A 16501-nucleotide genomic window follows, 5' to 3' on the forward strand; every position below is an offset into this window, starting at 1 on the left:
CACAATAAATATTACAGGCTATATATAAACAACGGCTTTATTTCTTTATTAAACGCGCATATCTCGCTGAAAAGTTGCATCTACATAATGACAAACGAAAATACTTCCTTATTATATTACATTATTACATTTAAATAATAATTAATTATGTATATATATTTTTGATGCATAATATATAGTCACAAAACATAGCGACATATTACTAGCGCGATAATCTTTGGGATTTAAATCTGACTGCAGAATAATCGCGTAACGCAATCGATCTAATTACGGATCTGCCGCTTCAGGTTTCACCGCAGGATTTGTCCTCGAATCACGAGGACAATGGATGGCCACTCGAGAAAGAGAAGAACGATCGGACATCTTTGCGGCGAACGTAAACAAGCCGCGTCCTCGTAAACCACCCGGTTCGTATTTTACAATCAGTATACCCCCCACGAGGGAAACGGAACAGAAAGGAAGAGAAGAATGAAGAAAATCAGAAAGGGCGACGGTAATGGTGGTCGCGCAAGGTGCAAAATCCATTGTCCTCGGGGTTTCGCGACAAGGGGCTGCAATAAAAAAGAGGAACGCGGAGGAGCAGAAGGAGGAGAGTAGACGAAACGTGGCGAAACACGAGTTTAGGGTTAGATCTTAAATCACGGGGCCCCTTTTGCGGCAAAGCAAAACCGCCGGCGTCTGGCGAACCTTCCCTCCTCCTCCTCCCCCTCTTGCCCCGCCTGTTTCTCTTCTGCTAGTTGGTAACTTGCAGGAAAAAAGTGCACCACTTCAGTGAGGAAAGCAGGCGCCAAGGGTCGTGAGACAATGCGACTAATCGACGACGACAGGTCCTCGTGTTCGGAATTCGGGAAACAGCTTGATGTGCAAAAGGAAAGAAAGAAAAGGGCGGGACGCGCGCGAGAGGAGACACTCGGCTTTCCTCGATGTAACCTGCCTCTTCTTTTAAGAGAAGACAAGAAAAATTCCTCTTAATTAACGATCTCGACCAAGATCAAAGTATATTTTTTTCCGTCTTGTTAAGCATATCATCGACTATACGGAATACAAACCAGAATTAAAATTTAAATTAAGCATTACTCGAATTTTCTTCAAATTTGTAAATAAAATCTGAGAGATTTTTAAATAACGAGTAATTTGATTAAAATTTTGATTAAAAAAGATTTTGAAAAAAAAATTTATTTTATAAGAAAATATTGCGTGAATTAATAAGTCATTTACTTATCTCTTAATTGACTATTAACTTAGCAGTTTGATTACACCTAAGATGAGATCAAACAATCACTGTGCTTTATTTCGTTAGACAAATAAAGAATAATTCCTAAAGTTTTCAGCGTTTAAATTTCGACGTCAAAAATATTCATAACAAACTTCGTAACATTATGAGTATTAAGGAATACGGTATTCAATTAACAACGCAGTTGTAAAAAACGACATCTTCTAAAAATGAGATCTTTGACGAAGAATGGGGAGATCTTAGCACGCGAGCGCGCGATCCAGCTATATGTATATATACGAGTCGAGTTTTCGAGATAATTCCCGGCCGCGTTATCTGATGATAAATAGATACACCTCTGCCCAAGCCGACGCTTAGCCCCGCTAATGGACGCCTCCGCTCGATATCATCGCCGGCCGTTCGTTATCTAAACGTGAATAATTATCTTCCGCGACGCCGGTAGATCATGGGAGCGATATATTTCTTTTACGAGGGCGTCCGGGGTGCGTGTGTATGTGTAGGCTGCGTATGCGTTACACCATTACACCTTTGCCGCAAACACATTCTGGGACGTTCTCGTTAAACCGTAGAAGGAGGACGATCTTAACTTCCCGACGCTAAAAACCGAGCGATCTAAATTGATTTCGCGTTATTCAGACAGACGCGCGATCCCGTCGATGGTAAGCAATTTAACTCTTAATTATTATACTTTTGTCTATTAAATATAAGTACTTTTAGAATAAAGTAATTTTTCAGTTAAATAATTTAATCAAAACTGACATAAAAATAATTATTTAAAGAAGATATTTTAATCAATTTTTATGATATCTATTTCTTTATATAAAATTATATAAGCAATTTACAAAAAAAAAAATTAATATGGGAAAATGTAGCTGTATCGAGTACAACAAGGTATTTTACGCGTTATTAGGAGTTTTATTACGTCAGTGGTGGACGATCGATCGATTGTCCGAGGCACAGGAGTCGTGATTGGCCAGTGCAATTAATAAACGTCAGACCTCGTAAGGACAAGTGCAGGCTTGAGAACGCGGAGCGGACTTATACATACACGTGCGCGCGTGTGTATACGTATACACGGGGATTGCTCCATATAATGAATAATTTAGGCCCGCGAAGGCTGGCCTGGGGTGCACGCCATCGTCAAGCAAAAACTAATGCCTGCCCAGATAAATTACCGATAAAGCGGCGCAGATAATCATCTAGATAACTTGGCGCGCGCACGCGAGAACCGCGGCAACTTCTATCCGCGTGCATTCTGTCGAGCTGTAGATAATTCACGATTATCTGGTGACGTGGCCGAACACGTCTCGCGGCCGTTTTTATTTCGCGCGTGCCGGAAGATATGTATACGCGAGAAAGAGAGATAGTCGCGATTTATATATATATTTCGCCCGATATAAAACACACCGCGCCATTTGTTATAATCGCGAATCGCGATCGTGGATGAGAAAGAGAGAGAGAGAAACCGGCCAGGGTTCTCCTTACTTAGTAATTACTCGGGGGAAAAATTATCGCCATTTTCCGGGGAATTATATAGCCGCGCCGAAGAATCGGCTGCGATTCTTTTTCCGCGTCGCCGCGATCTGCGATAATTAATCGGGAGAGAGTGGCGTTTATTGCCGGTAAATCAACGGCGAATGTATCGCGCGGAGTAATATACAATGTCCAACACCACGAATATTGTGTTGGCTTTTTATATACGCGCGTTACATATGTATGTACATATACGTTTGTCCCTTCCCGATCGCATCGCGATCGATCCTCCGATGCTTTTTTTTTTACCGCGATAGATACGGTCGCGAATTTTTACGGCGCTCTCTCGCGCGCGTTCGCGGTTTTCCGTAAAAAAATTTTCCCGCATAATCGGCCCCCCTCCTCCCTCCGGGGGGAGGAGAATCGACAGCGCGCGTTCAAAGCCTCGATTGATAGACAACGGTTGACGCGAAACGTCAAACGCAAAAGCTCGTGAAGCTTTTCCTCGCACAAAGAGAACACACGCTCGCGCGTCACATGCGGCCTATCGAGAGTCGAGTCGCAATTGAAAAGCGCTCGACAGCGTCAGATGCAGGAGGCGCACTCGCGGGAGATTTCATCGTCGACGAGAGACGCGAGATAATCGCGATCGCCGATATTTAATAGCGAGATAAGCCACAAGAATCGAGAAAAATCCATATAAATCTGGTAAAAAGATTTCCCTTCAATAATGGAATTCAAAGTCGTTTCGTTACTTGAAAGTTAATTCAACAAATTTCGTTTTCGTTCAAATAGAAAAACCGTAGACGAGAGTATTTTCTGTACCTGCGTGTCTGCCTTAAAATAATCGATAAATCTTACAAAGAATTTAATTTAGTTCAATTTATCGCGTAAATTGTTATTTATATAAATAATCGTTTTTCTTGAGGATTAATTGTGTTAGCCCAGAACGAAGGAGTTTACAATTTCGTCCGCCTCACGAAAACCAACTAAGTAGCGAAATGGAACATGATGTTGATTTCCATTCCACGCTTTATACTTTATAATGGATACTCGTAATATTATTTCCTCCTTGCACGGCGTTAATTGACGAGTTCAATCTCGCGCTTTCTGTCATCCGGCAAACCGCGAATCGAAACGCGGACGTTCCGTTTTGTTTCGCTCAAAACTATCTCGAATTTTCCGCTGTCGTCCGCAAACGACGAAATTCCATTAATTCGACCGGAAGAAGGCTCGAATCAAGTTTAAAATTCGCTTCGACGCCTTTGCGTAGATGGGTTTTTAAACTCCTATTCTCCTATTTTTACGGTTCGAGTTAAAACTGCGAATCAAAGTTGTCGAGAAAATTATATCGAGTATAAAGTGTCCCGCATAAATTAATCCATCATCTATACGCATAACTTTACGTGAAAATGCTCGCATTTTTTAGATACTTCTCTTTTTAATACAAATTAATAAACTAAGTACGCTAAAAACCAAATGGTACAAGAATAATAACGCATAATATCCGGATTTACAAAAATAAAAGTATCTACTATCTCAACATTTCTGATTCCGCAATTTTACTCTTCACGTTAAACGAGTGAAATGGCTTTGAAGCTTCATTGAAAATGTCATTTTAGCTCCAGAATACGCCTTATCCAATATAATACCTCAGTTCTATTGACTCACCAGCAATGATGAAAACGAGTTGAATCCCTCGGAAAGAATCGAATCCGCCGAGTCATTTTGCAGACAGGAAATTGAGTAGTCCGTCGAACAAGTATAATTCCCCGACGTGTTCTTTGTCGCTATCTTGTATCTCCCGTTAACCAAGAGTAACGACTAACGCAAAAATCTTCTCAATTGACGAATCTCTCTAGAATCAGAAATTTTAGACATTTATGTTAGACACATTAGATTTAGATATATATTATATGTATATGCTTATGAAACTGCTTTTTCGCAAGACGCGACGCGTGAAATAAAATTGCTGTTTAAGACTGTCGCCAAAAATGGCATCGTTAATGGAAACTTGACACGTTCCTTTATTTACGGTCGTAGATTTCACGCCAATTTAAGACACGTCGACATTCCTCGAATTGTCCACTCATAGCGTCTTCGACGTTCGTTAGATTCCGCCTAGCGATTCATCTCGATCGCGGATACACGTCTTAATTCACGCGAGCGAGCGTTTTGTATCTCTATACTTGATGATTCAACGTCGCTCTTACCTTCCTTTTGTGAAACGTGACCGATTGGCGCAACTATCGGCATCAATTCACGTTTCCGGTTGTTCTACAGATTATGTCTATTACGATTGTAGCGTGAAGCTTTGCGCAAAGAAAGATTATGATGCTCTTGCTCGATCATCAACGCTCTAATTACTCGAAAAACTTATAGCCTGGACTATTATCTGCTTTTATTGCGCTCAGAACCTTATGCGCTTTCTCTTTTCATTATGTTATTTTTTTATATTTTCTGTTATTATATTTAATTACATTTATCATAATTATACTATCATTATTATTCTTCCCTTTTCTTTCTGTATTTATGTAATATTAAGCTATCATTGCTATAAATACTCTTATTTGTTCTTGAGAAATTTTATTAAAAAATAATAATATTAAAACTTCTACTACTACTGTAAATTTTTTTGCAATTATTCCAGATATATTTAACTTCTATTTTCACGCGCAAAAAATTACGACAACGAATTAAGCAAAAGATGTGCAAAACAATAATCGAAATCAAATCGGTCGTCACTTTTAGTAAGACTTCAAGGCAAAACCTCGCAATGACAACAAGAATAAACTGTCATCAAGCTATCGCGCAGATTCAATACAGATATCGCGCGATTAGCGAGCGTCAGAAGAAAAAAACGAGGAATAAATTATACGACGATAATAGACTCGCGCGCGCAATAAATATTACACACGCGAGTGTGTTGTTGCAGCAACTCGCGCCATAATTTCTCGGTCTGGAGCGCTCCTCTTCTCCCGCCGCAGGTGTCGTTAACCCGGGGTTACACCTGTGCGTCGACGCGGCGCCGCACGCGCGTCTCCGCGCCGATCGTGTCTAACGACCCTCTGTCAATCGGCGATCCATAATCGCGATACCGATCGACCCGTTATTATTACGTTATACTCGGCGGAAAAACAACGCGCGCGCACGCGCGCTTAATAGATTCGCTTTCCGCAGATTACGGTTCTTTCTCGATGATCATTCATGATTTCTTTCGAAGAATGAAATGCCGCTCTCGACTCCCTGTCGCCGATCTTTTTGTTCATAATTTGATATTTTCATTATTTAAAAACCTTAACATTTTATCGTGAGGTACTTTGTAAATTCATGTATGTCTGACAATATCATATGGGATTATGGGATCTGTTTTTTTAAGATATTCTCTTGTCTCAAGTTTCATATGTCAAGACTGTTGTTTTGTTCATTGTCAATTCGTTGTAGTAATTATTATCAAAGAATTGTATGACAATATTTATTCATTAAATGTGAGATATAGAAAAAATAAGATATATAAAAAATAATAAAGAATGTATGGTATGTTTGAATAAGTACATGTATTTATATCCATCTAACCATCATGGTTCGGATTTGACTTTTTCTTTTCATTTTACATTTTTAAATCATGTAGATTTGCTTCTTTGTGGATTTACTTCTTTTATTCGTCCAAGTTTTGTCCCGTAGAGCATTTCATCAACGTTACTTTGTTTTCTCGAGACTAATGATTTCCGCAATCTTATATAAATATGGTAAGGTATATGTATATACAAAACTATGGAAATAGCATGGAACGTGTTAATTTAAATCTCAACGTTGCGTGAAATAATGCTTTGCGTGATTTCTTTCGTGCATTCCACGCACTTTTTTTTATAGATCACGATAGATACGAAAGTAAGTCGCTGCCGTTGAAACGCGCATTAAATCGCGATGCGAAGGTTCCTGAGATGTTGGCGTCGATAAAAATAAATTTCGAACGACTCGGACGTATTTCTGGCGGGACGAAAAAGGTCGGAGAAATTTATTCGATTATTACTAATGCGTAACGTAATGCGTGCATGTAAAACACGCGACGAGTCCTTACGCCAAGAGTTTCAAAGAGAGCGAATTTAATTTCCGTCAGCCCCGGGTAACACCTGCACGTATATGTATGTATATCTTTACTCGAGTCATTGTATCGATATTCGGGTTGACGGGGAACGGGACGCGATCCGTCAATCCACGATCTATAATTACGAGAACCCGATCATCGATGCCAATCTTACTCGTTAATAAATGATTTGACAGCTGGAGAACGGCCAATTGTACGGAGAGCTGACAGTAATCGCCCGGTAAATGATTCGTTTTCCGCTCGCCACTTTTCTCTGACGTGACTCGTCGATACATTGAATAACATCATGTTGAAAATAAATGAGAATCTTGACTCTTCATTGGTCATGTAAGTATCTTACAAACTTATTAATCGCGCAACATTAGAGACCGCAAAGAGTCTCATAGATCAGTCAAACTTTGTATTATTATCGAGACAAAATAGTATACATATATATAAAAATATATAAAAATCAAATAATAAAAAAAATCGATTTACATCAACATCCACAAGCCTATATTCTCGAACGCATATTTTGACAAATATAATTTTGCAAACTAAATTTATTTTGCTGAGATAAACATACAGCTATAGAGTTCTTTCTCATCGAACATCGCCTCCAACAACGATCGCTTCTTTGCGAGACAGATCGCGATCCAGAACAGCTGGATCATTTTGTTATAACATGCGTTCGCGTTAATGTTAACGTGTTTACTCTGTTTTAACGTAACGCGAAGAAAAGTGCGACAGCGAGGAACGCAATTATATTTTAATTAATATTTTCCTCCCCCTCACCCTGTGAATATATATCGTCGCCAGCATCTCTCGCTTGAAATCAGTCCGCGGATCCAGCGTTCGGCGCCCGCTATTACCGCTCCTATCTCCGCTATCGACCATAAAAATCGTCCACCCGCGAAATGGATTCCTGCGCGGGGGGTAAGCGGAACCGAGAGAAAGAAACAGAGAGGTGAGAATCCCGCGGAAATAAGAATCGCTCGTGAGCGGAAGGAGGGTCGAACAAAAGTCTCCTCGATCGAAAATACGGAGTATCTCTCCAAACATTCGTTGTTTGTTTATATTTAAATTTTTTTCGAAAATTTATTTTTCGAAACTGCAAATTTCCTTAAAGTGAAGGACGATGTCGTCGTATAATGCACGAGCGCTTTTTCGACGAGAAGGCGGCGAGGAAGGGCGAGAGCGAGAGAAAGAGAGAGGAAAGGAGGGGAACACGATGAGGGAGAAGGGGCCCGAAGGGGCTTACTAGAGCGTTGAAAATTGAAAATTCAAAATGGCCGATATTTCCGGCCGACGGGACCGAAACAAAAAGTCGCCCGGCGTTCATTATGACATGCATCGCTGTGTACGCGCGGCTGTGATTTGCACTGTTTCGTTGCAGAACGCAACGTGGGTATGCGACAGCAAATGCGACGGGGAGAAGAGGGACAAAAGGGAGGGAGAAGGGCACAGACGAGTATATATATTTATATATGTATCTGTGTAACGTATTCCGAATCGTATCGAACGATGCTGGAAGCACCGAGGAACACTGATATACCGCGCGACATCGATATATGGAAAAGATTTCGGCTCAAACTGTTATTCGAAAAATTGACGCTTTATGCTGCTACGAGAGAGAGAAACTTATCGTAAAATATGGAGGAAGAGAGAATAATGTATTAATTTCCGCTGCCATTACATCAGTATCTCTTGATTTAAAATGTATCGTCGTCTCTATACCGTAACTCTCGTTATTATAATTTATCATTAAACAACCTCGAGCGAGCACGCAGCGCGTTACTTGTTAAATCACCGTATGTCGCGGATGCGCTTATCCGTTCCGAATACCGATAGCGATCGGGATTATTTATAGCGCGCGTTATACAATCGCGTCTCCTGCAAGACTCTTTCAATTAAAGCGAATTTCTTCGCTTCACCTCCGCGAAACCGTCGCCATCCGGACGAGAGCGGCAAGCGTATCATCTCTTCGTCATCGTTGCGTATCCTCGGCCATTTTCCTCGAGAGGAGTCACCGGGGAGGCTGGCTTCTATCGACGAAATCTCCGATGTTCGCGTACAACGGTCGATTAGCGACGATCGAGAGGTAGAGAGAGAGAGAGAGAGAGAGGGGGGTTGGGCTTTCCGTCAATAATAACAAGATAAAAGCGCGCGCCCCCCTGTCATCCACCCCCAACCCCCTCCATCCCCCCGATTCCATGAACGAATGAACGAACGAACGCGCTATCCATCCTCTCGTTTCTTCCTCTCCTCTTTTCCTCTCTTTTCACCGGTGTCCCCGTGATTTTTGCACAATGTGCGGCCGGGCCGGTCGGCATTGTTTTAAAATTATCAACGCGTCGCACAATCGGCCGTCGCCTCGCGTGGATGGACAAAAGACGAGAAGAGCGGGCGGCTCTCGTTGGCTGTCGTTGATGCCGATGTAGTCGCGTGCATGCACACCCGCTACGTGTATATCCGATTTCTCTGTCTCTCTCGTCGAGCTCCTCCTCCGCTTCCGCTTTTTTCTAACGTGTCGCGAGTGCGGCGTGTACAGACACGCTGCCTTCGAGCGGAAGCGCATAAAGAAGTGTTTAATATCGACGAGTCTCTCGATGTCCCTTTCTCCCTTCTTCGCGCGTCCTGTGCTCTCTCTCCCTTCTGACTGTCCTAATGAATCTTTACACAAGGATATGCAAAGGTATGCACACATAGTGCCATTCGCTGTCTCTACAAACTGCGTTCAACCTCTTTTCCCTCCTCCTTCTCTCTCCCGAAGCATGTTCTCTTGCTCGTGCATCTACTTCTAATACACTCCCCCCCGTGTAAAAGTACATGTGTAACATACACGAGCCATAGTCCGAGGGAACTCTTCCTCCCGCGTGTTTTCTAACGCGTGTAAGCGTTCTCCTCTTCGCGTACATATCCGTAAACGCCTGACCGTCCTCCCTATTCCATCCTCTCATCTCCGAGAACCTCCTCTTCCTTCTTCGTGCTTACACGCGGCCGTGTACGTGTGTTTGCGCGCTCGTATGTAACACAAAACGCCATCCTCCTCCTGTTTTGCATGCGTATCTACGGCTCAATGGGGCTTTCCACTCGGTGGAATTGAAAAGCCTTCCCATCGAGTGTGTATGTGTGTGTGTGCGTACATGTGTCACGTACATGTTGTCGCCCATCGGGTGGACGCACTCGTTGTCACGAATAAACCGGAATTGTTGTACGACGCGGCCCGATTACGCCCGCGCAGTTTCGAGATCGCGAAAAAACCCACACACACATATAGGTACTCGATAAATATTTTTTAACCCTGGATAGATTATAATAATTTATTTCCTATCTCGAATCGTGAACTGAACAAAGTATCAGCATAAAAATGGCGAAAATAATAGATTATAGATTGGTCCCGTTAAAGGTGTTCCTTCCAACCGTAAGATCCCTCAAAGACTTACAATGAAAACATTTCGTCTACAGAATTGTTCAAAAGTGTTATATTTTCATTGATTCATTCATTGTTTGCCCCAATCATAATTATTATCGAGTATCTAATTTTTAATTTTCACGGAAAACCTGAAATCCACAAAGAAATATTTTTTATCTATCTGAAATTCTTTTACAACACAAATTTTAAATTTTATTCTCTTCAAAATTTCGTGAAGGGTCGATATAAACCGAGACACTATGTTTGCGACATCAACTAATTATAAATTTGTATCGGCGAGTGCAGGATGCTCGCGACACGTGGCACTTCGCATGCGAAAACAAGAGGGCAGGTGACGGAAGCAAATCAACGGCCGTCGAAACCTCGATGAGCGGAATTCGGCAGTGAGAGAAAGAAAGAGAGAGAAGGAGAGACGAGCGGACATCGCGGCAAAACGCGAGCATTAGTCGGGGCAATTACGTATTTAAATGCGGTTCCGGTCATCAGCTGCTGCCCACTTTTCGACAATAATCTCCGGCCGCTGGCTACCACGCGATTTCTCGCCAAATAGCGACCAACGAAAACCGAAACGAAACGTGCACGCGTGCGCTCGCAATTACGCGCCTCGGCTTGATTACGGTGTCGTGTCGAGTAAATAATAACAAACCTGCTCTCGGTCCGGAATCGTTCTGTGTATCTTTCTTTTTTTTTTCTCTCTCTTTCTCGACGTTGCCGCCGTAAACGACGGTTTTTGCTTCAACAAATTTCGTTTACATATTTGCATTTGCATATATATTCGCACAAAGTGAAAGAGATTTCGATAAATTTTTATAAAATTTATGTCCCTTTTATCGCAATGAAATATCTTTTATTGTTAAACAGATAAAAAAAAAAGATACGTAACGATACAACTTTGCATTTTCTCGCCGATGCAGTTAATTAGCAGAGAAGATTAAAATCTTTTCTGATAAATATGGAGAATCATTCAAGCGGTTCGATTTATATAATCGAAACCGATATTACTGTTTCCTTTGAGAATCATAAATTCAATGTGTTGTAGTTTGAAAAATTTGTTTAAACTGCAATGTTCGCGACATGATAAGCTTGAGATAATATCACATTAATTCCAAGGATGTGACAACCCGAGGCCATTCATGAAGGCAATAGAGCTATATACACTCTAAATAGACGAAATTAGATTTCATGCGCTTCCATTATATTAATATATCGATGTGATACCTTATATAGCACCGGCGTGTTAATATACTTATACAAGCGTCCTCTCCTACAATTTCGGACAAAGTCGTTTGCTGCAATTTTTGTTGACGAGTATTCGCTCATATTTTCATAATATTTAAATATAATAATTTTCAATTATTTTCTTACAAAAATAGCCCATGCACGGGACAGAAAATATATTACATATGATTATGAAATGTTAATATGACAGATTGTATCATGATTATTTAATTGGAGAAATGCACATGAAGAAAGAGAGGGCATTGCGCGTTAATATGTAATTTCGGAGCTACATGCCTCAGTTGCGTTTGGCTAATTTGTAAAGATAAGTATAAAATATTCAGATCGAGAGAGAAAGAAAGAGAGAGAGAGCCACGAACGGGGGCTGCTCGATTTACTATCGGACATCGTATATCTAACAGGCTCGATTCTTCCTATCCGCGTGAGGAAGAAGGGGAGAAATATCTTGCGTTAAAAGAGAGAGAAAAAGAAAGAGAGATCCAAGATGGAAAACCGATAGCTCACTCGTGAGATGAATCATCCTGACTGTTATTTTCTGAGAGTGGACCGCGCGTGTCGGAACAGATATTTCTCCTCCCGCACTGTCCATTATTTGTGACATCGAATTTCCGTATCGAAAATCAGAGTTAAATCGTGGAAATAGCAAACTCGTTCAAATCTTATTTGATTGTCTATGTATAATATATGTATAATATATATAAAGGAAGGCTTTTTAATATCGCATTGTTTTCTTGTAATATTTTCTCACTCAAGCGACAAAGTGCTCATAAAAAAATCCATGTGTGTTATATAATATTATTGATAAATTATTTTAAAATAGTAACTTATATCATGTGCCTCTTGAATTGTTAAACTAATTATACATTACATAAATTATATAAATAATTATTGCAAGGCAAAAATATTCGTATATTATTGATAAATTATTTCAGAAGAATATAACAGCATATATGTATTGCCTAATCTGGAATTCTTAAAACTCATGATACTGCGCATATAAATTGCAAGTAATTATATTGTAAAGCATATAATATGACAGACATAAGTAAGACAGATGTAAACAATCCACTTGCGCAACGCATACTCGGATTGACTAATACAATACGTCAAAGATAGAATCGAGAGAGAGAAAATAAGTCTCGTGGAATAAAGGACGGAATTTTATTAAATAAATATGCGTTTATGCGGCGTGTGCAATCGCGTCCCGAGTTGCCTAAACAATTCCAAAGTCGTGGGAGCAATTTGTACATATGTTCCCAGCGCGAAAATTAACTAACGAATTCGTCGGCGCTCGAGGAGAAACAGCCGATGAGCGAGAGACGAGAGGAAGGATGTGAGGCTGACGGTATAGCGTGTCCAACGTGCGTTTAAATGTTGCTCTGTCTCGAGACAGGACCTCTAGAACGAAGCTAATTATGAAATTATGATAATTCCGTTCCGCGTCGACGATCGCCGCCGTCGATTCCGCAACGACCGACTTTAGCGTTCATTTTCGCCTCCGTAAAGCGGAGAAGAGAATGAAGCGACCCTGAAGACGCACGTGCGACAGAAGTTCGATCCTGATTTTCGATCTAACATCTAGTTTAAGCAGATTTAAGTCGGATTATTTTGTGTCGAAACTATCTGATCTATCCGAGTCAAAATTTTGCTCCTATTTTCTTATTATGGATTTTAAAGAATCTCGATAAATTTATTTTATGTAAAAGCTGCGAGCTTCCAGCTTTGTACGTCAAATAGGCAATAAATGAATCCACTTTTAGAGATTTAATTTTTAATTTCAGTCTATCTATACTTTCATACTTCAAATAGTCAGATTATTCTCTTTTAAAACAATTCGATATGCAATTATAAATGTAATATGTAATAATTTTCGCGATAGATATGATAGTTTTTTAAGTAGAATCTACCCTCATGAAACTTCCAATTCCATATCGTTTTCAATTGATATCGCTTTCATCAATTTATCCAACAATAACAATTTTCTAAATAAAGAATAAAAAAGCTATAAACAAATTTCTGAATAAATAATATATATTCGAAAAGAGATTGATTATAATGTAACTCTCGATATAAGTAAAGATCCGGCATTGGTACGAAATAAATAACATTTCGTTTAAGATAAAATCTGGCTCTTTTATTACGACAGAAAGCGAGAGGAGGAAGGGAGGGGAGACCGAAAGGAGGAAAAGATGGTTTCGATCGAAAAGCATGGGGCGTGACACATTATGGAAAATTCAGACAAGACGGCACACATTCCGCGACATATATATCACTCCCCTCTCAGGTCGCCGATAAAAATAAAACAGCAGGACACACAACACAGGACGAGTCCGCGGATGCGTTCGCGTGACCGTCGGTCTCGGCTGGCTAACTCCGCGCCATCCTGACTTCTTCAACCACTTCTACCACCCGCCTCTCCGCCTCATCCCATCCGGCAGCCACTCAGCCTTGGCTTTCTCGTTGTTTCAAGCCATCCCTACACAATTCGCCATTCTGGCTTTTATATCTACCTCGTTGAAACTTGGCGTCTTTCACGACCTCGCATATTTCTTGCGGCTCCGCCAGCTATCTAGAAAATTTTCTAAAGACTCGAATCGAAATTTTGCTCCGATTTTCATCCTCAATTTTCTCACAAAGAAAAGTAATTTTCTCCCAAAAGAGATTTCCTCATAGAAATTTTCTCAGAGATTGTTTATAGATTTCGATAGGTTTAATTTAGGAATTGAGCTCCTACTTTGTACTTCAAATAAACAGTAAACAGTTTCCTACTTAAAGAAACTTTAGACAAAACTATAAGTTAAATAGAACGCTCTAATTATGCTTAAAGTATCAAAGTAGATATTCGATTAAAAATTGAAATAGAAAGTAGAAGAATAATTTCGACCTGAGTAATTAACGCAAACGAACGAGAGAAGATTCGCGTGCGAGGGTCGACTATACATTTTAGCAAAATCTAAAGTATTTTGCGATCTTTCCGGTTTTTTCTATCCTCTCTCCTTTTCTGTCTGCCTGTTCAGGATGAGATTCGCGATGCAAACACGCGGAAATGGACATGCACCACTCTCAACAGTCCTCGTCCTTTTCCTCCCTTCCCTTCCCAACGTGCGCTTTCTTTCCTCCTCTCTATTTCTCTCTTGCCCCTTTTCTCTCTCTCTCTCTCTCTCCTTTTCTCCGCGCATTATGTAAAGCGCGACGGTTTATTTCGGCACGAGAGCCACGTCTAGGTTTATCAGATCGCGTGCTCACGAGCCACCAGGCTGAGCTGTACGATGTAGGCCAGCTCGGCCCTGGCTGACCATACCGTCATCGTCATCGTCGTCGTCGTCAGTCGTGCTCACCTTAGACGATTAGGCGCCCAAAGGGCATTTTTCAAACGTCCCTCAGCTCAGCGCTACGCGCCGACCACGAATGATCGATGGCCGGCATCGATCTCGAGCCCGAGGCTCGAGAATTTCAGGAAACGAGTCGCTCGTTCATTTAACGTACTAGCAAACAATTCTCTATACACGTATTACATTCAAAAATTGCTTTTTTAACGAAATATAAAATGTGTGGAATGATTTACAGATTCCTGGGAGTTTTAATAGCCCCGTAACCTCTCGAACGAGAAGAGTGAGAAAAGGGGGAAGAAAAGGTCCGAACCTCGCGCGACCCTCCGCGAAGGAGGCCGCAATAAAGCAGACCGACCGTAGTTGCGGTTGGAAGAACCAACAAACGCGTTTACAGCCGGCGCTTTGTATATCCGCTCCGCCGCAAAATCGTTCGCGCTGCCTATCATTTCCATATTATTACGGCTCTCTTCACCTGTTCCCCGGATGCCCCCGAAGGGTCTCGTGGCATATTGCCCGCGGCGATACAACGCTCCGACTTTGTTCTCTTCTAGCAGGGCGATGGCGATGCCGCGAACCCGCTACGATTTTGCAGTCAGATTATCTTAACCGCTTCCTGACATGCACGATGACCGCTTAATAACGACAAAACAAGAGATATATCCATCGTTGCAAAGTTCCGCGTGTCGCGTGTGAGCCTTTGTACCTTCAATTTCCTCCACGCGTTTTTGGTGTCATCTGATAATTAATGCATAAAACTATTTTGATAACGCGCACGCGTGTGTGTATGTGTGCGATGATGGAGATCGGTATTTATATCACTTGTCGCAACGCACGGTTGTTAAATAAGGTAAAAAATGCGTAATATTTATTCTTATCGTGTTAAAAAGTACGATTCTACTGCCATAAAAAATCCAGATCATTTAAAATCATTTAAAATTGATATCTTGGCTATATTGATTAATCAGAGCTTCGACAAAAACTAATGAATAAATATTAACCATCAATGCTAATTAAACAAATTTCTCCATCTGACAGAAATATTTCCATTGTTTTATTTAAATAACTAATCAGTTTTTATGATTCTCTCGAAATCTAACTGAATTTCAATCAGATCCCAGAAGCTTTTGTATGCGGAAAGATATAATGGCAACGAATGAACGAAACGTCACACGAGCTTCGCGGATAGGCGTCGCGATAAAAATATGCATGGATGAGGCTCTCTCTTTCTCTTTCTCTCGAATTTCCACATTTTCCAGCGTCGACGACGACGACAACGTCGATGCGGCGCCTTGTCCATTCCATTATCGGACGGGAAAAAGGTATTGGCGCGACGATCCTGTGTTGCGTCGCAAAATCGGAGCGCGTTGCGGCGAGACAGTTACATATTATTCGCGCGCAACCTTTCATTACACGTCTTTCCATTCTACTCCACGGCCGTATTATTGGCACGTGTTTCCATTAGCCTTATCGCGCATCCCTATCAGCCGTATAGGTAAGTTCCTCTTTTTATTTCCACCCGCCGTCATTCGTCATGCGACGCACGTCGAAGCGACGGCGATCGCCGATTGTGTTGCGCCAGTATGTTTTATATAAATGTTTAATGGAGAAGAGGAGGAGACAGAGAGAGCGGAAAGAGAGCGACCACGTCGCACTGGAATGTCTGGCCATTCCGGAGCAATCCTCGCGACTTTCTCGCCACG

At 41.2% G+C, this 16501-nt stretch overlaps 1 protein-coding gene across 1 annotated transcript in view; it reads right to left on the minus strand.

Annotated features, from left to right (window-relative positions):
- The window catches only part of LOC145946208 (uncharacterized), a 327696-nt gene that overhangs the window by 260994 nt on the left and 50201 nt on the right, over positions 1-16501 (minus strand). The window contains exon 3 of the mRNA XM_083055734.1: positions 4379-4565. The gene's annotated coding sequence lies outside the window, so the exon portion shown is untranslated. The remainder of the gene's footprint in view (positions 1-4378; positions 4566-16501) is intronic.

The sequence above is a fragment of the Prenolepis imparis genome, unplaced genomic scaffold, assembly GCF_030444845.1.
Source record: "Prenolepis imparis isolate NDT839.2.m4 unplaced genomic scaffold, iyPreImpa1.0 SCAF_15, whole genome shotgun sequence".
NCBI classification, from domain to species: Eukaryota; Metazoa; Arthropoda; class Insecta; order Hymenoptera; family Formicidae; genus Prenolepis; species Prenolepis imparis.